Source organism: Engystomops pustulosus, chromosome 10 (assembly GCF_040894005.1).
Source record: "Engystomops pustulosus chromosome 10, aEngPut4.maternal, whole genome shotgun sequence".
NCBI classification, from domain to species: domain Eukaryota; kingdom Metazoa; phylum Chordata; class Amphibia; order Anura; family Leptodactylidae; genus Engystomops; species Engystomops pustulosus.
This window is the reverse complement of record NC_092420.1, coordinates 55,191,503-55,214,913: the sequence shown is the minus strand read 5'-3', so window position 1 is coordinate 55,214,913 and position 23,411 is coordinate 55,191,503. Positions and strand designations below refer to the sequence as shown.

Genomic DNA, 23,411 nt, shown 5'->3' with positions numbered 1-23,411 from the left:
TTTATAGGTTTATTGTTTCTTTCATGTTTATTGTAGCCGATCTAGCCTTAGGTTTACATCCAGGGAACCCTCACTATGGCCATGAGTCAAAGAAACCTGTAGAGTTTCTAATAAGCTAAATTATTTCTAACCGTTAGTGATTGGTGATTGTAGGTATGCAATGGTGAAGTAGCAATGGTGGCATCAGAAGTTGGAAGGGTTTCAATGGCTCCTTTACAGAAAACTGTATGTCCTTCCTTACCTTTTCCCCCTTCTTCAGTTCATTGTGGAAATTTAGCACAACTTCTCTTCCAGTTTTCTGGTGTAGAAGCAGTGAAAGAATTAAGGTAGTCACTACGCCTCCTCCACACCATACTGCTTACAAGGGGCTTAGAGGAGCATAGTGATGGAGCAGGTTCCCACGTCATGCCTACGTGATTTTGAAAAACATCCAAACTATCGTTCACTAGTTTTTACACAAAACTACGCCAGGTCGGACCTGGTGTACTTTTGCCATGTGGGCGCTCAGCCCACCAAATATATCAAGAGGCTCAAGCCTCTTGATATATCCAGCAGGACATGGGGGGGAAGGCGTGGGCGCATGATAAATCTTCACTCACTAAAGCTGAGCTCCTATTTAGTTCCATGTTCTCTAAATTATTTTTCTAAAAAAGGGCAGGCCTTTGAACACTGATCATGGAGGTTTACTAGCATACTGCAATGTGTAGTATTAAACTGGTATAAAAATTAATCTTTATTTGGCTGATAATAAATGGGCTGTCCAGTTAAAACATGATATTTTCTATTCACAGGATAGGGGATAACTTGCTGATCGATGGGGTCCCTGTGGTTGGTGGGACCCGATTGGATTACAAGAATGGGGGTCTATTGTACCCAAAATGAATGAAGCTGCATGCCAGACTTGCGTCATGCCACTTCATTTACTGTCTATGGAACTGTCATGGATAGCCGCTATTAAGATGAAAAGAGCAGTGGGACACATGTGCACCTGTACTGTTCATTATGGGGTCCAACAGACCATGTTCTCTTCATCTATGTGCGTATCACCACTGGGATCCCCACCAATCAGAGGGTTATACTTTATCCTTAGGATAAGAAAAAAATTATCTTTCATTTGCCCTTTGATTTGCCTGTTGTATCTCAAAAGTAACCAATCTTGTTGCCCCTGTGTTATGTAGAACCCCAAAACAGAACTCATGGACCACATGGGCTAATGGGAAACTTTAGCATCTAGACTTTAGAATCTATAAGAATAATTTGTAATAGTTTTTGAAGGTTAATTTTCAGCGCTTGTCCAGGTACTGTATATAGAAACTCACACCTTGTTCAGGAATAAGGTGCATTAGACAGGTCTACCTGGTATCTAAATAATTATAGATTCTGCTTCACTTGTGGTTCAATGAAGCTTAGATTGATGTGTATTTGAAACAAAGGCATTTGGGAATTATACATCTTGGGCAGCCAAATATAAAACCAGAGACCAAATCTATGCAAAAATGACAAAAGGAAACATAACCCCAGGCATAAAACAGAGTAAATATACAGATAACACAATACTATGCATTGTTTGTTAAATGTTAGATTCTCCTTCTCCTTCAGACTTTGTAGCACAAGAAGCTATTGGAGCTTGGGGGCCCCCATGAGTTTCCAGCATGACTGTGCCTGTCTAAACAAGCCTGGGCTCTTCTCGTATACAACACTTTCATTCTGATCTCATTGTTTTCATTACAGGCCAAGCATTTTTAATCCACTTATTCCATTATCTTGTATTACGTCTTCTGTGAATTTACAGCACTTTCTGTAAATAAGGTCTAATGTGACATTTTACCACAATACCCTTCAACATTTACTAGCAGCTCCCTTCTATTACAAGGGAGTGATTGTTTTGGCTGTGGAAATGCAAGACTGCACAACTTTGCATTAGGCTTGGCAAAGGATACAGCAGATTCCCAGTTGTGCTAATACAGAAGTGAATAGGTAAGAGACACAATTATATTGATTCAGTCCTGAATGGCTGATAGCAGGTCAGGTATCCTGCTGAGAGTCAATTACATAGTCTACGACTATAGCTGTTTGACAGGTGAGAAACTGATGCAGGGAAGTAGCCTGTGTTAGTTTTCTTCATTGTTTGGTGCTTTTTTATCTCATTTCTGCATTTTCTAAAAATATCTTCTAGGCTGGTTTTATAAAAGGAAGTAGTAAGGCTGTCACTTGGAATTACGTTATCTTTTTCTTCCATTGAAAGAAACCTTCTTCTATTGGAAGTCTGAACCCCTTTTCATCTGTATTAGTCTATATAAATCTGCAATGTTTGGGCCTTTCTCCACTTGTTTTAATTTGCATTGCCAACATATGTCAATCACAAATAATCTGGCTCACCTTTGCCCACTGCTACTTTACAATTCTGATTTTCAGGGCTAAGGATAGATGTAAAGTACAGCAGAAGATGCACAGCTTACTGTGATTTTGTACATAGTTTGCGTTCTGTCCTGCACTTGTCTGAGCACTGCCCTAATTCATTCCTAGTTGTCTTAATTGATATCTACCACACCCATCTGTCTCCTGTTAACTGTCTGCAGCCCAGAACAAAGCGACATAAGCTGTGATGGACAGATGTCTCCTCCCCTCACTTTCCTTCCCAGCTAGTCTGGTTTGTCTGGGTATCAGGAGACCTGTCCAATCACTCTCTGGTCCAGGACTTTGATATCTCATAAGTGGATGTCTAGCTACTTCCCAGTGGTTGTTATAAGTCTATTTGAAGCTTGCTATCATTTTCTGGTTTTCTGTCACTTTTGATCTTCTGATCCTTGGTTGTTTTCTGACCATACATTTGTCTTTTGAATCTGTACTTGTCTCTTTGCTTTGCCCATGGTTGCATGAAAATTCTTCTGTGTTTGTCCCATTTTTTTTTTCTCTTGGATGTTTGATGTTTGTTGACCCGTTGTCATATAGGGTAGAATAGGAAAGGAGTTACAGACATCTCAATGGGTATAGCTTTAGGACTCACTGTTCATGTCTGACCTTTTCTTTTCCATCCTATTGTTCTTTCCCAACAACAAAATTATATGCGTCCTCAAGATTTAAAACATGCACAAAGGATAAAAGGGGGTGGCTTCTTTGCCCAATTATTATTTTAGGGTGCATCATTCAAAGGGTTTTACTATTTTTTTTAATACATAGTGGGAACTATCAGGAACCTAACTGATGGTCCCTGAGCGATCCTACAACATGATAGGAAAACCTACTTCGTCTGGCAGCTGCTGGATGGTGGAGCGGACAGGTAACCGGAATACAGGTATAGACCAGTGATCACACTGGTACACAGACAGGTAACTGGAATACAGGAATAGACCAGTGATCACACTGGTACACAGAATACAAACACAGGACTGAGACAGGGACAAAACAACAGATATATACAGGTCTTCAGGCAGATAATCACAGGTCAGATCCAGATACAGGTACAGCCGGGAAATACACAGGTCTGGTCAAGATCAAACGGGTTATTTAAAGGTCAGGTCGAGATCAAGTTCAAGTTCAAGCGAGTAATATACAGATCAGGTAAAGATACAGGCAGACAAACGGAGACAGGTAAAACTGAACTAGAAACACAGGGAAGACAAGACTCAAAATAACCAGCAAGGTAAGACGGGAATGAGCAGGTATTTAAGGCCGATACCGTACATGCCCCCAGTACACTGGGGGAACTGTCCATCAGGCTAGTAACTGCTGGGCAGGACAAAAATGCAAGGAGCAGGGTGTGCCTCAGTTAATCCAAACACAAGCAATAAGCCACAGTTCACACACAAATAAACGTCATCTATTCTGCCAACTGCAGATTTGTGCAACATTTTGGCACGGACGTTAAAACCTCATTTTCTTTCAAAAGACCCCATCAGGGTATCATTACCCTGGAAATTTAAAAGTGTTGTTTGGTTTTAACATATTGATCACCAATTTTAAGTACCGACCATAAACAAGCAGGCCTACCAATCAGCCAATGTGCTTAATGGAAATCTACCACCAGGATGAAGGATTGTAAACCAAGTACACTTTCATGCAGGTGTGTGCTTCTCTGGCAAGATCCGCTCTTCTTTTACCTCCTTATGAAAAAAGGCTTCAAAAAATATGTAATTGACTCTGAGGGGTTCTAGGCCTAATTAGCAGCCATGGATCAGGCTCATTTGCATAATTGTTAAAGCCTTTTTCATTAAAAAAGGGCACAAAAAGCTAAAAGTAGAGCAGATCCTGTCAGAGGGGGCACACACCAGCATGTTAGTGTGCTTGGTTTACAATCCTGGTTCCTAGCAGCAGATTTCCTTTAAAGCAATCCATGTGCTCATGTAAGTATCAAGAGCCCATCATATTCAGTTACGTGCTAATGGGGTTGAGCTGCAATAACAAGCAATGCTGCTGTACATCTATCTACATGGACCGAGCTAGATGTATCAAGAAGCTAATAAATTTCCCACAATGTCTTCAAATTAGCAGACTAGGTATGCCATAGTGAGAGACATCAATTATCAAATATTCTGAAAGGCCATAACTGATTATGCCCCTCCCCATTATGAATTCCATGTAACTTAGTACCTATGGTAGAAGAGCCAAGGGTACACCGAAACTTTCCACTGCCTGATGGTGCTCCCTCTGTCCCATCCTGTAGTAATATATCAGGTGAGTTTTGTAGTAAGTGGATTCTCCATGCAGAGTATCGCACTCATACTGAAGAGATGCTATTTTTATGAGTCAAATGCTGCTTTGTAGTGACTGCGCCTCTGATGCTGCCCCCATTTTGCTGCAGGTGGTGCTTCCGGAGGCAAGATGCTCAACTTACCTCATGGTTGGTGCACCCCTTTTGGGTCACTTCCTAATTTTGGCTTCCATTAATTTGTCTCTTTAAGCTCATCAATGGAGTTTATCACTTCCACGTTCCCTTTTATATGCCATAGTTTACTGTAAAGTCTGAAATTACCAGAGGTTTCTGGTTTAGTTTTTTTGCTCTTTTCAAATTGCTTTTACATGTTTATTGTTATTGTTTTGTAAAAAACAAAAAGCATCGGAAACAACACAAATCCCGGCTCTGTGCAGAGAATCTGGGTTCAGGAGAAGCTGAGCACTGGTAATAATGCAGCTTGCGAGGTACGCCATGCTGATCTTATGGATATTTATGCGTCATCTTGTGAAGTTTTAAGTGTCTTCACTTCATATAACTGCTCATTCAGCCTGCATTCAGAGCGCTGGCTGTCAGTATCACAGTAATATTAGTCTCACGCCTCCTGATTACTTGTCTTCTTTGCATTCGGTAGCAGTAATAAATCCAAAATATGATCACAATAAAATCCCTGTTTTTCCCTGTTCGCACACAGGTCTGGAATATTGATGAGGTTTTTTTCCCCCTTTTTCTGAGGCGCAGACTTTAATAATCACAATGTAGTTAAAAATTCTGTGTTGATGAGTAACTTATTATTTATATATTTTGCTGAATTTAAAATAATTGGTTTTTCGGCAAATCTGCACAAGGTGATAGGTAGAGCCGGAGATTTATGTCTCCGAGAGCAAAGCAAGAAGCTGCGAAATAGAATGCGAGAGGAATTGTACCTGACAGGTATTGATGTAGCAGCTGTAGACAAGGGAAAGGTTACCACACACAGGCACATACACACATACACACAGCTCTACCACTTTAACAATATGGAAGAGGGTAATTGAATTTCTGATTGAGGATTGCCTGATCAGCCATTACACGGTCACATCCAGAATGCAAAGCATACATTACCTGCATTGACACCTCACATTAGTATCAAATGTCTGCATTGTTTACCAAGCGATTCCTCGCTGCCTCGTACAACACAAATCACACAAATGATGGTTTGATTGATTGACACAAAGGGAGTGATTTATCATACGCGCGTATAATAGCCACACTCAGACCTCGTGATGTGTCCGGCAGGTGGCTGTACCACGTTTTATTTCTTCGCCAGATCCAGCCTGTGCACTTATATGCTAGGATTGTAGCTGGACACACTTGCTCTTCTGCTATGAGTCTCTGCTGTAGCAGACTTCTGTCTGAATGCTACAGAAATGAGTCAAGGGGGAGGAACTGTGTACTCTGGTGCTCTGGTGATTGTGATCTCTCTGCTGAACACAACTCAACTTCCCCCACTAGGTTATTTCTTTAGCATGTACTCTGGTGCCTGCTACAGCAGTGTTTCATATCAGAAGGGAGGGGAAGAGATGTAGATTTCATACACCAGTGCACCTGAGTGCTCCAAGTCCAGCTACAATCCTGGAATAATGATGCAATTTTTTCATAGCAACTAACAAGACACACATAGACATGAGCATGCAGCTCCAGAACCAATAGCTAACACTACTTGTTACTTTGCATGGTCAGATTCCCTTTAAATGATTTATTTCATAGTCATAAATAATGATTAAATGCAGACAGTTTGCTCCACTTACCTTAAATCTGTCTGTCCACATTCAACAGGTGGTGGAATAATAATTTGGCAACAGGTATTGCTTTTACCCTTCCCATAGACATGAACTTTCAGTTTGGCCAAATGTGCATATGTTCTCAATGGGCAGAGAGACCAAGCCTATAGTTTTATCTAGTAATGTCCCAGTAGCAAACATGGCCCAATGAAGCTGAGCTGTACCATAATGTACTGTAATGGAGAGGCATCTTACTGCCCATCATATGGACTGGATACAATCACAAATTTAGAGTATAGTAATAACCAAAGTGATTTGCAGCGGGAAAAAATTAATTTTGTAATTAATTTTATTAATTTGTATTGTTCATGGACTATAGGAAGCAGCAGAAAATGCATTATGTATCCGGCAGCGCCACCACATTTAATACCAGAAAATAGTGTCAGCTCCTTTGTTTTATGTCTTTCAGCTCGATTTTTCAAATTGTTGTATGAGCGGCAAAGCTACTTTCTACAGGCAGGTGGCGGTGGTGAGCTGTGAAAGTTTGGGTTCCTACAAGCTTGTGACTTTGTAACAGATCTAGGTGATTTTGGTATAAATATGCAGTTTTTCACACTTTTGCTGACAGATGTTTTCCGCAATGCTGTACAACTAGGGAGCAATAAATATGCAATTATCATGTACATATCTAGAGGTGCACACCTTGCAGAGATTCACAGTCCTGCTTCCAAGAGTTTATATCATCAAAAAATTGCAGTTTCACTTCATTTTATATTTTATATGTAATCTGCATAAAGTAAATAACTTTTTTGCATATGTCAGGATTCCTGTACTTCCACACTTCTGTGCATGCAGAGAATAGAGTAGGAGCAGCTGAGGTTGAGGATGGCCATGACCCCCCCCCAAGGTTCATCAGGGTTTGGACATGAGAATGTAATAAAATGATCATCAGATTTTTTTTATAAATACGTCACATGAACATTGTTATCATAGATTCTGCATGATAAAGCCACATAATGGTTTTGAATCAGAGAAGCAGAAGGGGTGAATTTGGAAAGATTTGGGATATGTAAGCACATACTGGGGGGTTGATGACAACAAAACCTTATGCAGTCAATAAAAATATAAAAATAAACACAAGCAAAAAAAATTGACCTCTCAAAAAATCATGGAATTAAATTCTGAAGACTGTTTGAAGTATTGGCTTTAGAGATCTGTATAACCATAACTTTTTGGAGGTTGTTAGTTGCAGCAGGACTGTGAAAAATACATTTCTATTTCTGGATTGTAGTTGGACTCAGATCAATGTGGTAAATTCTAGTATGAGATATTACAGCTGCTCCCCTCTGTTTTGAGTAAGAGCAATATGAGGGGATAAACTCCTTAACGCATAATGACGTACATCATGTACATCATGTTGTTAAGGATTTATACATGGCTCTTACGTGGTGGGTGTTGGCTGCATTATACTGACATGTGATCGGTGCTAATAGTGTTACCTGTTACCATTTACCTGATGCATCTGGCTTTGCATGTAAAAATTAAAAAATAGTAAAAATGTAAAAAATAAAAAACCTGAAAATGTCAATGAAACCCCTTTAATTAACAAACAAAATCATAAACATATTAAGTATCCAATAAGTTCTGATTTATCATCATACAACAGAAAAATTTTATAAAATACCACTGTTTTGCCACACATAAAAAATTCGGTGATCAAAATGTCAAATAATTCCCAAAATAACAGCAATGAACATCATCACGTCCAGCAAAAAGACTTTTCACACAGCTCTGCACGCCGAAGCATGAAAAAGGGATTGGTGTCAGAATAAGAAGAATGAAGAATTTTTTTATAAGGTTTCAATTTTTTTAAATCTATTCAAACATAAAAAACCTATATAAAAATATGAACCTATATTTTTTCTACAATTTCATCAGGTGTGGAATTTTTTTTCTAGCTTGCTGCCGGTAGTATCTGTCATGGAATATGAAATGCTGTCACTAGGTAGTACAGCCCTCATACAGCTCTGTTAATAGAAAAATAAACCCTCATATACAAGTTATGGATTTTTAAAGGTGGGGAGTGAAAATACAAATGCAATAAACAAAAATGGTCTGGTCCTTAGAGGGTTAAAACAGAAGGGAGAGGCTGAGGAGCGGTTTAAATCAAATAAAGACCCCAGTACACAGTTAGGCCCCAAGCACATGTACTGTTCGCTTAAATGGGCCGACAGGGTGAGGTTTGTGGACCACTTCAGCCAGATGGGAGGGGAGAGCAACAGCAAACATAGGAAGCTGGGACATCTATTGCGTCGCTTTCCCCCGACTCAGCCATGATGTCTTGTGTCTCACCTTGCACAATAGACTTCAATGGCAGCCATGAGCTAGATGACATTCTTGCGGATTGCTCATGGCTTACTGTCCTAAGGTATAATTACAAACCTCAAAGGAAAGCTCCCCTGTTCTCCTGAATCCCCATCCAGGATGACTCCTATTATTTCACAGAATTTCTCTCCTTAATATGCTGAACAATTTCCTCACATCCCAGGGCCCCCACCAGTGATCAGGGGGGGAGGGGGACCCCTAGCATCTGCCTGCCCTGACACATGGTGGATAGGCACTCTGTGTGTGTTATAGCTCAGATGTAGCAGATCTAACAGTTTTTGTTATAGCTCTAATGTAGCAGAGGTGACAGTGTCATTGTGTGTTTTGTGCATTTCATGGGTCTCATCATCTCTCATCTCTGATCTGGCAAATTTCTCTTTTCTCTTTGTCAGATACTAGTGAATGTTCACAAGCTAAATAAAATTCTAGATACCCTGTTAATCTAAGCATATTGCGAGCACATGGCATCTCACAGCACTAGACGGATCATGAAGTGTCTGCTTACAGAGTGAAGAATCTTCACACATATTATTCTTCACATACTATTGTGAAGAACACCGTTCTGCACTCATGTCTTCTGATAAGTTTGCAGATGTACGGAAACATCTGCAATGTATTCTTCAGTGAAGAACACATTGCAGATGTTTCCATACATCTGCTAACTTATCAGAAGACATGAGTGCAGAAAGGTGTTCTTCACAATAGTATGTAAAGAACAATATGAGTGAAGAACACATTGCAAATGTTTAACATGGGTCATTCTTCTTTTTGAAGTTCCACGAATATTCCATTGAATAAAAAAAAAACAAAGAAACAGGCCTGACTTCCTTATTTCCCAATAAAATGACACATTTTATTGGTCCCCTTGAAAAATGCTCGAGTCTCCCATTGACTTCAATTGGGTTCGTTATTCGAAATGAGCACTCGAGCATTTTAGTGCTCGCTCAACTCTAATAAATATACGTGCAAGAATATTGCACGTTCTTTCTAGTGCAAAGTCAGACAGAAAACTTGGGCAAACACTTTCATAAATCTGGGCCAATGTCTTGTTGTAGCTTATGTCATCACTTGAGCTTTAGTCCATTAATGCTGCTCCTACATTCTCTTTTAAAATGTTTTGATAGACCTCTGATTCTTTGTTGTTTTATCCTCTATAATACATCCAGGTCATGAGGCAGGAAAGCAGCACAAAACAAAGCATCACCCTTCACCATTTTACAGATGAGGGATAAGACTATGCTGTTGTTGTGAATCATTTTTTTCTTTCAACCAAAGCATTTTACTGGGCAGGATAAAAGAGGCCATGCCCAACCGCCCCCATATCCCAGCGCCTAATACAGAGCTAGGAATGGTGTCAAGTGGGCGTGACCTTGGCTGGCCGGAAGCTCGACTGAATGCAGCTTCCGGGCCCCTGTAAACGAACCAGGGCATGACCAAGAGAGACCATTGTCTTTACCATTATCTACGTTTTTTGCTTTCAAGATGGGGTTCAGAATGTACATTAATGAGCAACAAAAAGAACTTTTTTGGTATTACCAACTGGCTTTAATGAAACAAAGAGTGAAAAATGTAAAATTTAAAGGGGTTTGAATATTTTCCGTACCCACTGTACATAGTTTTTGATTTTGTATTTGCGTATACTTGGATAACATTGGATAACATTCAGATCAAATGTTTTTCAGGGAATCAGTGCAGAAGCCTGTAAACTTTTCATAGGTTCACTTACTAATTTTTTTATTTTATTTTATATTTTTTTTGTGTTGGTGTCTGAATGGCTTCATATTCATTTAAAAATGACATGAAACAAATATCTTCAGGATTATGTCAAGGATCTCTACCTGGTCACTGCTACACAAGCTTTATGTGGAGCTTTGGTGTATCCACTTCGTATCTCTATTGTGTATGCATTGCTTTTGTGCAATATACTTTCCTACAGTCATTATCTGACAGAGGCAGGGACAATGAATAACATATTAAAATACAGGATTTACACATAGCAGTGAAGATGACAAAACACCAGGATGATTACAGCATTGACATTATGCAAGCGATCTTTGTTTAAGTCTATATGGTACTAGAAATGTGAAAGGAATTGATAAGATAACATCTGAAGCAGTCAGTTAAATTACTATCTAAGTGTGTTGTGTATGTACATGTATGGAAATGTTTTACAGTGCTGATATGTAGTACTGCGCCTTACAGCAAAGCTGTCAATCACATACCCACATTCAGCTGCTCGGCATCATAAATAGAGAGGAGTGAATCAATTTGTTGGATAAGGATCTGCGCCAAAAAATTGAGATTTGCTTCAGACAAGCCTAAGTTGATCCAGTTGTCCTGAAAGTTGGTATATAATCCCCTTTAGCCCTATAAAATACATCTTGTTCCTTCATTTTAGACATTTTTTTTTCCTTACGGTTATGGTTAAGGTTAGCGTTAGGGTTTAGTTTGTAGAAAATTAATGAAATGAATAAAATTTTTAATGAAAAGAATATTTGTGTTTTAGAGGACGAGAGAGGGATACATGTACTGTAAGACCCGAACACACAACAGGCTAGAGAGGTTAAAGAGGACCTGTCACACAAAAAAAACGGACCGTTCTCAAAGCAGTCTGGCGTATTCATGAGTGGGCATGACACTCGGCATTCACCGCCTGCCTATGGTGTGGGCGGGGTGGTCAAGGGAAGAGGTAGCACCTCGGACCGCCCCGTCATGAATACGCCGGACCGCTTTGAGAGTGGTCTGGTGTTTCTAGTGTACATCGCGGCAGTGTCTGCTAGTGTTATTGGAGGTGTACGATAACGCTAGCAGTGTAAAACTACTGGAACTCTTGTAGCATTAGGAGCTGGTTACTTTAGTAAGCAGCTCCTAGTGCTGTTTTTAAGGCTGAAAGGTCTTTTTTAATATCGCATCGTATAATTTATTGTAAGGAACACAATAAAGTCAAGAATGTTCTTCAGTTGAATAATGCATTTACTTCCCATCACTAATCATTTTTCCTAATGAATTAGTTAAGACCTAAGTCTCCCTTTTGAGGGTCATAAAATCTTCCCAATATTCTTATCACCTTCACCAAATGAGTTCAGAGTCCCTGCGGTCTGATCTACAATTCATTGCTGTCTTTCCTCTGCATCGATTCTTGTCACTAAACATTTGCACAAGCTGTCACATGAGTGACAGCAAACATGTGTGTGAGCGCGTTGTGGGGGGAGACAAACAGCTTAATTGTTTTGGGAATGGGAGGACATGTGCAGTGGAAGGTTTGGCTGTGTTACATCCATCACTCATATTCTCCCTGGGTGGATAATAAACAGATGCTGCCTATTCCCACCTGTAGATGCCGAATATATTGCTTCCTTTTCATTATCGCACGGCTTACCATAGACAATAAAGACAGTTTCACTTTCCAAAGCCATGGACATATCACCAGCATACTCTCTAAAGGGATCTATTCATTGACAAAGTGCATCATTTAGTACTGGCAGTGGAGTTAAATTTAGGAAACTCATCCATCAAAGCCTAGATATTTGACACAGATCAAATTCGGGAGAATTGTAACGTAATGACACAGGAGTGAAAGAATAGCACAATCTAATCAATCATTGTATCCTCTTCTTATAACTCATCTCTATAATTCTGTGTTTACTGTTACCCTGGTGTATTGTTCTTTTCTATTCTGATTGTTCTATTCTATTCTGATAGTCAGCATGCCTAAAGACACATAGGACATGTATTCTTGTAGATGCTGGGGATCTAATCAGGTCAACCTCTACCTAGAAGATAGATAACACCCACCCTTAGAAAAATTACCATTTAAAGTGCACCGCTCCCTTTAACAAACTTTACATAACTCTGTAGTCGGTGTCTGGATGAGTCATATTGTTTCTGGGCATTATACAACATGTAATCTTAAAGAGTATTTGTAAATGTTTTTTTCCACAAATCTTGGGATGTAAAACAACTTTGCTATTATCTTTGTTACCCATATTCAGTAGTTTCTTTGCTATACCCCTCATATTACCTCAGTGCTGCAATAGCTGCTTCTTCTCCGTGTTGATAAGCTCTGTGAATTCGTACAATGTTTATAGTTTGTTTCTCAGTCGGTTTCATGGGAAGAGAGAGGCTGCTACTCCATGCTCACAGGGGTGGAGGTCATGTGACAGAGCTCTCTCTGTGTATTTAGCAGAGCTGGATGTTTCCAGGACAGTGAAAACAGATGCCTCTTGCACAGAATAGTGAGGTACAAGATCTCCCTGTATCAGTCCCTCCATCTCAGTCGGTGATTCTACAGAACTCTTTCAGTCTCTCTCCTCTCCTCATGCTTCTCCTTTCCCTACCTTGTCATCGGCAGTATCAGCTCTGTGCGGATTAGCTATTAACCCTTAGTGCTCACACAACACAGGCATATAATTCATGTACTTATGATTTCTACCACTTGTTACTTGTTCACTGTTCCTCCATGTGATGGAAGCTGCCAGGCTGGTCACCATATACATCCTGTATGTGCTCTGTGCATGTTCCCTGCTCCTCCATGTGATGGAAGCTGCCAGCTTAGTCACCATATACACCATTATGTCTTCTGATACCAAAGTGAGATTCTGTCTTGTTGTTATTTAGATGAAATATGAGAGTAAAAAGCAGGTGAGGAGGAATGGAGGGAGGCAATGTTGAAAAAGAAGAACTTTGCCCTGATCAAATATATTACAATTTTTTTACTTCAATTGTACTATTGATTTATACAGTTTTTAAGGGAGTTGAGACAGTCCTCAATTCTGTAACAAGATTTCTGTGTATCCAGGCCCATTCCGGGTAATACCGAATAGTCAGAATGGAGCTCTTTCTTCACAAATAAAAATAATAACAGGTTAATGCTTCACTTTCTAATACATCTGTAAAGTACAATACTACATAAAGATTTTTGTACTTATCCAATGATGAGCTACTCCTTTAGGTGGCAGTTACACATTGTACTATAAAGTACGCTTAATGAGCTCTTGTTTTCAATGTAGAAAGAGGCAGATACAGAAAGTACAAATATTCCAATCTAGTAAACACTTATTTTAGGCTTTAAACAGGTTGTACCAAGTTTGATTGTTATCTCCTATCCATACAATGTCATTGGTGGGAGTCTAACTGCTTGGACCCCCCCGAAATGGTCACTGAAATGGGTCCATTTTGGCACTAATTGATTGACGCTTGCTCAACCTTAAATGGGATTGCCCATGAAAGAAAATTCTCAAATCTCATAAAAATCATTTTAACCCCTTACTTTACAATTTTACTCAGTTTTATTACTGTTTTAGCACCTGTCACTCAGTGATGGTCAGTGCTAAATTCCAGAGTGTGAGCAAGGACTCTCTAAGCAGACGCTTCATAATCCCTCTACTGCTGTGTGCTGACAATGTTGTTAGATTATCAGGGTAAAGGTTTATATACACTTTCACTACACCTCTGAAAATTCACTAGTATCTTACACATAGAAAGAGAGATGAGACAGATCAGAGATGAGAGATGATGATATCTATGAGATGTATATAACACATGACATTCTCAGCTTTACTATCGATAACATACACAGTTCTGTTATATACCTCCCTCCCCGTCCCCTGGATAAAAACCTTATCTATCTGTAGCTTGTAGCTTAACTCTCCTCACGCTGTGCTGTTATTTGCTGGTAGGAAGTCAGTGTGTGTGTGTATGTGAGCTCGTCCTGGAATGCAAGGGTGGGGACAAGAGGCAGAGAGTAGCTCAGTGCAGCATCAGAAGAGTAATATGTCTGCCGACCCTAATCTCAGAAGATCCAGGGTCAGGTCCAGGGGCAACCAAAATTGTGTTGAATGTCCTAACTGTATATAAAAAAAGGCCAGCCTGCTATTGTATGCATCAGTGTTATAGTTACGGTCATCATATTTCCTTTTTTTGTCTACCATGTGACACAAGTCAGTTGGTGTTTGATATATCCCCAAGGTACACATTTGAAAATGGAAGACATCCAGGGACGGAGTGAATTACTTTCTACCTGGTTCACAATTGTGTACACCAGGACAGCTTGGAATTATATCTGCAAAATGCTATATTTTTATTAATAACATTTGAATTTGAGAATTTGTTATTTTGTTATCCTGACTATATTTAAGAATTTAATTTAAGGATTGTCTTTGGGGAAATACTCCTTTAACAATTCATGGAGGCCACAATCTATTTCATCAATATCAATATACCATGGAAATTACTTATGTTTAAGTAGAACTTTTTGTTTTTAACATATCACAAATTAAATAAATTGAAATTTAAAAATAACTTGGTATATTTTCCATCTTTACATTATACTGAATAACCACCACATACATAAGCTCTAGGGAGCACCATTGTCTGTTTATTTTTATGGGAATTATGAGAGTGATAGAAACAAATCCATAAATTAATGGCCCATCAGTTTATCTATGTAAAAATTGGACTTCCCAAAGCTAAATTAAACATATACATTGCAGGTACTTCGCTTATACTTACTGCACTGTATAATATAGGTAAAAAGGAGCAAAGTAAAACATTTTAATATTAATATGTGAATCTACTTTATTTATATATAGGACGTAGATTTGTAAATATAGTTTTTTTCTCTTATACATGTGTCATAGGAATAAAATCCTGTAATGAATACAGTACTGTATAGCTAAACTAAAAGCCATTAATATTTTAAATTGCTAATCTACTTTATAGATAAAGGACCTGATTGTTTTAATAATAGTGATATGAATATGCACAAATAAATATTCTGTGCACTAAACGCCAAATGTTAAATGATGTCATAAAATAATTCCACAGCCTCGGTAATAAGTCCAGTGCACGCCTTAGTATTCAGCCAGGATGTTTATCTGATTCAATTACATTCTGTTACAAAACTTAATTAGGTTTTCAGATATCATTTTGTAATTAAGTGCTGAGGGACCCTTCATACAAGCTCGTAACATCACATTAACCCTATGGAACAGAAGGCAGCACAGGTACGAATTTATTGTATAGATAGTGTCTGTCTCATTCAAGGAACTATTTTCCTCTTTGCTGTAAAACCTAAAAACCTTCTTGAACCTTCATGTTCTTTTTTAATGCTGATTAATTACCTCCAGTTTTCCGCTCTGGCACCACTCATAGTGTATTCATGAAGATATACCAAAAGAACTTTACAATTTAATGAAAAATAATGAATTTTAATAATCAATATTTTCTATAGCTTAAAGTTTGTCAACAACCATTCACCTCCAGTGTTGTCTGTTCACGTTCAGAAAAATAAGTTGAAAATTGCATAGGAGGTCAACAGATTCAGAAATTGTTAAAGGAATAGCAATGATCATTTTTCATTGTTACATACAGTAGCTATGAAAAAAGACTAGCCTGATCAAAGCATGAATGCCATGGCGGTCCAGTTTAGCTTGGTTTAGCTTGCCTTTCATTTCAATTGTTTAGCTCCTTCAGAACTCAACCTATCTTGCATGTGCATGTGAACACTTTAAAGGAAACCTACCACTTGAAGTGGCAGGTTTCCGATGGCAATACCGAGCACCAGCTCAGGGTGAGCTGGTGCCGGAGCTTATTTTAGTTAGTGTTTTAAACTGCGGTATCGCGGTTTAAAACACTTTTTAAACTTTATAGCCGGCACAGGCAGGTACGCGCTCGGCGCTTACCGTGCGCGCGGCTACATAGGAAGTGAATGAGAGCCGTGCGCATGGTAAGCGCCGAGCGCGTACCTGCCTGCGCCGGCTATACAGTTTAAAAAGTGTTTTAAACCGCGATACCGCGGTTTAAAACACTAACTAAAATAAGCTCCGGCACCAGCTCACCCTGAGCTGGTGCCCGGTATTGCCGTCGGAAACCTGCCACTTCAAGTGGTAGGTTTCCTTTAAGGGTACATTCACATGACCGGCCAGGTGGGCACATATCAGCACGCTACATTGGAGGAAGGATGAGCACTGCTCACCCCACCCCTCTCCTTAGAGCAGCACAAGGCCTGTGCTGTTACATGGCAAAATATACTGCAGAGTAACCGGGTGCCATAGACGTCAATGTGGACTGATATGCAGCCGCATATCGGCTCCCATTACGTTTTTGTGTGAATAAGCTCAAACATATCCATAAAATTTTGAGACCATTTTTTTTTGTGACACATTGTGGCAGATTTACTTACCCAGCCCATTTGCGATCCAGCGGCGCATTCTCTGCTCTGGATTCGGGTCCGGTTGGGATTCACTAAGGTAGTTCCTCCGCTGTCCACCAGGTGGCGCTGCTGCGCTGAATAGCATCGGAACGCACTGGAATTCACCGAGCCGGGCTGAGTGAAGGTAAGTGCAATTTTCGCAACACATTTTTTTTAAAAAATGCGGCGGTATTTCCGAATCCGTCGGGTTTTCGTTCGGCCATGCCCCCCCCCACCGATTTCCGCCGTGTGCATGCTGGCGCCGATGCACCACAATCCGATCATGTGCGCCAAAATCCTGGGGCAATTCAGGGGAAATCGGTGCAAATGCAAATCGGAAATATTCGGGTAACATATTAGGGACAAAGATTCTTATAAAGCTCAATAATACCATCCATCTGACATGATAAAACATGGTAATAATAACACTCAACTTTATGGTGCCCAGAAGACAGGAGATGGGCACACTATGGACAAAGAATAAAAACCTCTAGTAATAGGACTTGTGGCTACTGGATCATCAGTGCACAGGAAATAGCGGAAAGAACCATCCCAAGGGATCTGCAATGTGACAAAGTCCAAACATTACACATCCTTCCTCATAAATTGCCATTGTTTTCCAGACAGTTAGTTTGGACCAGAGAACCTCTTTAAACTGCTGCTCAATGAACCTTCATTTATATCATAAATTAATTACAGTAAGAGGACATTAAAGTCATTCTCACAGTTTCATGTCTCACATGCACTTTCCTTTTTTATCCTAGTAATTTGGCACAGGACCCATTGACTGGATAGGTAAAAACAGAGTCTCGATGAACGAACTGCGTGAACAGATCTTCATTTTATAACCCCAAGAGACTTAGTCATAAAGTTTATAATTATACATCATTCATTTTATTACCTAATTTACTGATATAATGACCAATGATTAACTTATTTTACAAACAAAACACTAAAAGCTCTTTAACCCCTTAGCGCTCTGCGAACAGCCGACCCCCCAGTGTAACACCCGCGGATGGAGTGGGCTCTGATCGCGGGTGTTTAACTCGCTAAATGATGCAGTCAGCACAACCATGGCATTTAAACTGCCTGTAAGGGGTCTTTCCCCCACTTCTTCGGGGGCGCCGATCATTTCTATGGCATCCCTGAGGTCCGAACAGGACCCCAGGACGGTCTGCAGGCAGTGCCTGTAAGATGTCGTCTATGCATGAGCATAGGCTGACACAGCTAATATTCTGCAATACATCAGTATTTCAGGGTATTATCATGAACAAGCAATCAGATGATTGCTTGGTGATGCCCCATGGTGGAACTAGTAAAAGAGTTAAAAAAAATTGTTATTCAATAAAAAATAAATTAATAAAAATGCCCATAAGCCCCAAGACATTTAAAGAGACATATTATGCACAAAATATCCACATAGTATAGTATCACTGCGTCTGCAGCAAGCTGTAGAATAAAAGTAAATAATTATTGAACCCACACGATGAACGCCATAAAAAGAATTGATGCTTTTCTAGTCCTGCCCATAAAAAAAGGTTCATAAATGTTCAACAATGGGGGATACCAACCCCAAAATTGTAACATTGGAAAAAGCAGCTCTTCCCCCAAAATAATGCCATTAAATGGCCCCAATAACACAAAAGCTAAAATTTTATAACCTACAAAAGGGGCCAATGAGGAAACTAAAATCCTGCCAGCTGCAGGGCGCTCCTTCCCTTCTGCGACTTTCTGTGCACCCATAAAACAAGTAACGGCCACATGTGTACTGTACTTGGGAGAAATTCCATAACAAATTGAATGAATAGCAAATTTTAGGGCTAAATGAAGGTATAACTGACAAAATTTGACCATTCTAAATTTCACCTCCATTTTGATCTCAAGTGGTTAACGATATTCCTAAAAGCTGTTTGAGGGGTGCAGATTTGAAAATGGGTTGATTATATAAGTGGGGTTTAATGCTAAATGTTTAAATTTTCATTCAAAAGTATTTATTCCCAAAAAGGTCAATTCTGAAAATATGGAAAAGTGATATTCAATTTGTAGGCATCAAAATAAATTATCTTGAAATTTCCAAAATGATGAAAATGTAAAGTATGGGAAATTGTTATTCAGTAACTTATTTAGGTGGCAAATCTATCTGCCTGAAAGCGCAATGCTTTCCATTTTTGAAAATGGTAAATTTTTCTAAATATTCATCATTTTTTCTTTTTTTTTGTAAATAAACTCAAAACTTATCAGCCAAAATTTATCACTAAAATGAAGTACATTGTGTGGGGGGAAACTATCTCATAATCACTTAGATAGGAAACAGTGTTCAAAAGTTATAACCATATAAAGAGACGCAGGTCAGAATCCAAAAAACGGGGCTGAACCTTAAGCTACAAAATGGCTGCATCCTTAAGGGGTTAATTGTTCCACCACACTTTATGTCCCAAATATCTCTGGGCTCCATTCTATCAAGCTCAAGTCTTCAACCATTAAAGTGAACCTGTTATCAGTATTTCACATTTTTACCTAATAAAGGGTACATATGGCAAAGGCAGTCTCCGGGTTACATACAAGATAGGTTCTGTCACTTTGCACTTAAGTTGAATTTGTATGTAAGTCAGAACTGTATATTTTATAATTGTAACCCCAGCCAAATCTTTTTTTGGTCTCTCTGACAATTGGATTTTTAAAATGTTGAATTGTGATAAGAACCAGTATTAACAATAAAGCTTCATTTCAGAGCATAGGATCAGCTATTGGCTGCATGAGGGAACGAGGGAGAGAGCGAGCAGAGCAGAGAGCAGATAAAGATGATGATTGCAGCCTTGTAACAGTGCAAGGCTACAATTGGTGATCATTTCTAGGCAGGTGGTAGGCCCTATCTTAGAAATATTTGCCGTGCTATTGCAACATCTAGGGGCCCTGGCCTCTTGATATATCTTACCCCGGAGTGGCAGGGACTGTGTCATATGCCAGTGCAGGTATGCCTGATATGATAAATGGCACCCATAGTTTGTATAGTGTATATACAAATAATCCAGGTATGCATAGTTTTCCTATGGGCATAGTAACATTGTCTGGACATTTTAATTGAAAAACTTCAGTTTATCTTCCCAACATCCTAACAACTTCCGTTTCCATTTAAGAGAAAGCTGTATAAAATCTCTTCCTGGCTGTTGATAGATGAAGTTAATGGATTTGGTTAAGTGCAGGGAGAGGCCTGATTTATTCTCAGTAATTATTTTATTGCTTTAGGACAGATTGAGAAGCCCAGTCCAGGATGAGCTGAGAACATACACATTAAATAGTCAGGTTTATTAATAATTGAAAACAAACTCCATTTTTGTTTATGTGTGTTAGTGATTATTTGTCACAGGAGGGAGAGGACTTGTACAAACATGTGCCACATACCGTGCTCTGCCAGATTGAGGCGCTAACAAAAGTTTTAGAAATGATTCTAATTTTTTAGTAGTAATATATGTATAGGCAAAAATATTAAATGTGTAATTCTGTTAGGAGCCTAAAGGGATATAAACCTGAAGACAAGATTTTTAAATATGCTCAGGATAACAAAATAACCTATTCTCTAATTCACTGTTATTAACAAAAATACAGCATTTCACAGATATAATACCAACCTGTCTCTATCAGTCCTACAATTTTGGTTGCCCAGGGATCCGACTATAAATCTTCAGATTTTTATGGTGTGGCAGGGCAGATTCTTCTCATGAATAGCATCTCTTGTCTGCTTGATGCCGTGATCTCTGCCCCTCCCACCTTCATTAGGAGACCAGCTCAAAAACAGACACTTCCTGCCAGCAAGCAGCATTGTGCACATACTTACTCTACAAGCTACAAATAAGATAAGATCTTTATCCAAGAGGGGGAGGGACTCTGTGTTTTATAGTTCAGATATAGCAGGGCTGACAGTGTTATAGCTCAGATGTAGCAGCGCCGCAGTGTGTCATTGTGTGTTATCTCATGGATCTCATCATCTCTTATCTCTAATCTGTCACATCTCTCTTGTTCTATATGTCAGATACTAGTAGAATATTCAGAAGCTAAATAAAAGCATAGATGAACCTGTAAACATACAATCTAAGCACAATGTCAGCACACAGCTCCTATTATAACCTCTCATCTCTCCCTTATATTGTGACCCCCTATCACCTTCCCTCATATTGTGGCCTCTCATCTCCCCCTCATATTGTGGCCTCTCATTTCCACTTTATATTATATACCCTTTCATCTCCTCCTCATACTGTGGACCCTCTCACCTCCTCCCATATTGTGGACCCTCTCATGTCCTCCTTGTATTGTGACCCCTCATCTCTTCCTTATATTGTGGCCCCTAACATTTCTCCCTCATATTTTGATTTCTGATCTCCTCCTTATATTGTGAACAGTATTATCTACACCTCATATTGTGAACATTCTCTTCTCCTCCTCATATTGTGGCCTCACATACCCCCCATATTGTGGGCCCTCTCTCATACCCAGCATATTGTGGGTGGGGTCATCACCCGGCAGGAGGCAGAGCTAAAATGTGTCAGGCCCACCAGCGCTTTCATCTGTACACCAGTGGGCCAGTCTGACCCTGCATAGGTATGCTTATGATCCGTCTTTGAAAAGCGCATTTAACAAACTGACTAAACGGGACTGCACATTATAGTTATATTAGATGAAAGGATTCAATAGTTCTCGATAAAATTGTTTAGTTGTGTATTAACGTGATACACAGAGCACTGTCCTTGGCACTTTGGCCTATGAATTTGATCCAGCGCATGGACATTTTAGCAAACTGATTATTGTGGAGAAAACTAGACTATAATGCAAGGAGTTCCTAAGTCTCCACTGAACTGTTTAGCAGGGTAGAAGAGACTCCTTGCATCATATATCACCATTATACACGTAGACCCATTGCCAGCAGTGTGGTAGCCTTCAGCCTAATAGTTTTTCTTGTAAAATTGAAGATAGCATTTACCAATAAAATTATATATAGAACTAAGACAATCTGCAGTACTGTACAGTCCATCAGAGTATAGGAGGAAGTCCATACAAACACAAGGAGAACATATGGGGGGCCACATTTATCTGAAAACTGGCATAAAAGCCCTTAAATAGACACAATTCCTGTTGCACGTCCAGGAATTGTGCCTAATTCTACCATTACTCCACCTCCCCTATATGTGGGCATGGAGGTATGTGAATTAGGGTGCGGCCGGAGGCTCATTCAGCCACGGGCACTGCCTATAGGTCAGAACTGGCGTAGAACTGTGCAGTGCTGCTGCCCAATGTATTTGTTAGAAGGCTGAAGCCTGATGGGTCCTGGGTCTGCTGTGGGGTGGGGGGGGACCCTCACACACACTCACACACTTATCGCCAGCATATGATAAATGTGCCATATGAACTTTAGCCAAGTGTTGCCTTAGATTGGAATCCATCACTACAGTGACAGCCACTCCGCCATCCTGCAAACCTCAAATTCTGTTTAGATAATGTAGGTGTCTTCTAATATGCTGTAGAATTACCTGAGGTTCTAACAAAGAACTTGCTTTTCGCAGGCTGGACGAAGATACAATGTGTCAGTGTGTTTGGTGTTTGGAAGGACATTCTTTATTGTAGCGACATGTGCTTATTGTTCCCTTCATATTCTTAAGCAATGACCAGAAATGGATTACAACAAATTATCAAAGAGACTTGACACAAAATCAGTAAAGTGGTCTTCTCCATTCATGATCATCTATCTGATATCCCGCAAATACAAGATAAAAAATAGAACAATAAAATCCATGGCCTATACAAGGGATCCCACCTTCATCAGCCGCCACTATGAAATGTGTTTTTCTGCCACTGGTTTAATTGCCTCTGAAGTTGCCGCGGTTGCAGGTTCTAAGCAGTGGCTGCAAATCCTGACACATTAAAAGCATAGTAAAAAATATTTACATAAATGAATGCAAACATTAAACCTTTCACAGATGCATTATTGAACCCTTCTTTTCAATGTCATTTTTCACATGTCCATTCTTTTCAATGGATTTGTTGTCCATTTAAAACATTTTAGAACCTGTCCTAGAAATCTATGGGTCAGCAAAATAAATAAAAACTGATGATATTTGTGTTTTTTTCACTGATGATGGTGCATAACCAGGTGTTTTGCCTTCTAATGAATGTAAATCATCAGATTTACAGATGTTAAAAAACAAATGGAACAATGGATGCAAAACGGATGTGAAAAAACAAAATGCTAATGTTCTAATTACCCCTTAATGATAAGATCAACTATTTGTACCTGTCATACTACTATGGCTATAATGGATAAAATTGGGTACTCCCTTAATAAGGTCCTTAGTTGTCTTAGAGTGACAACTCCTATTTATTTTTATAAGGGTTCTATTTATTAGTTGAC

At 39.4% G+C, this 23,411-nt stretch overlaps 1 protein-coding gene across 1 annotated transcript in view; it reads left to right on the top strand.

Annotated features, from left to right (window-relative positions):
- OLFM3 (olfactomedin 3) overlaps positions 1–23,411 on the top strand; it is a 135,367-nt gene that overhangs the window by 2,346 nt on the left and 109,610 nt on the right. The gene's annotated exons all lie outside the window — the stretch shown is intronic.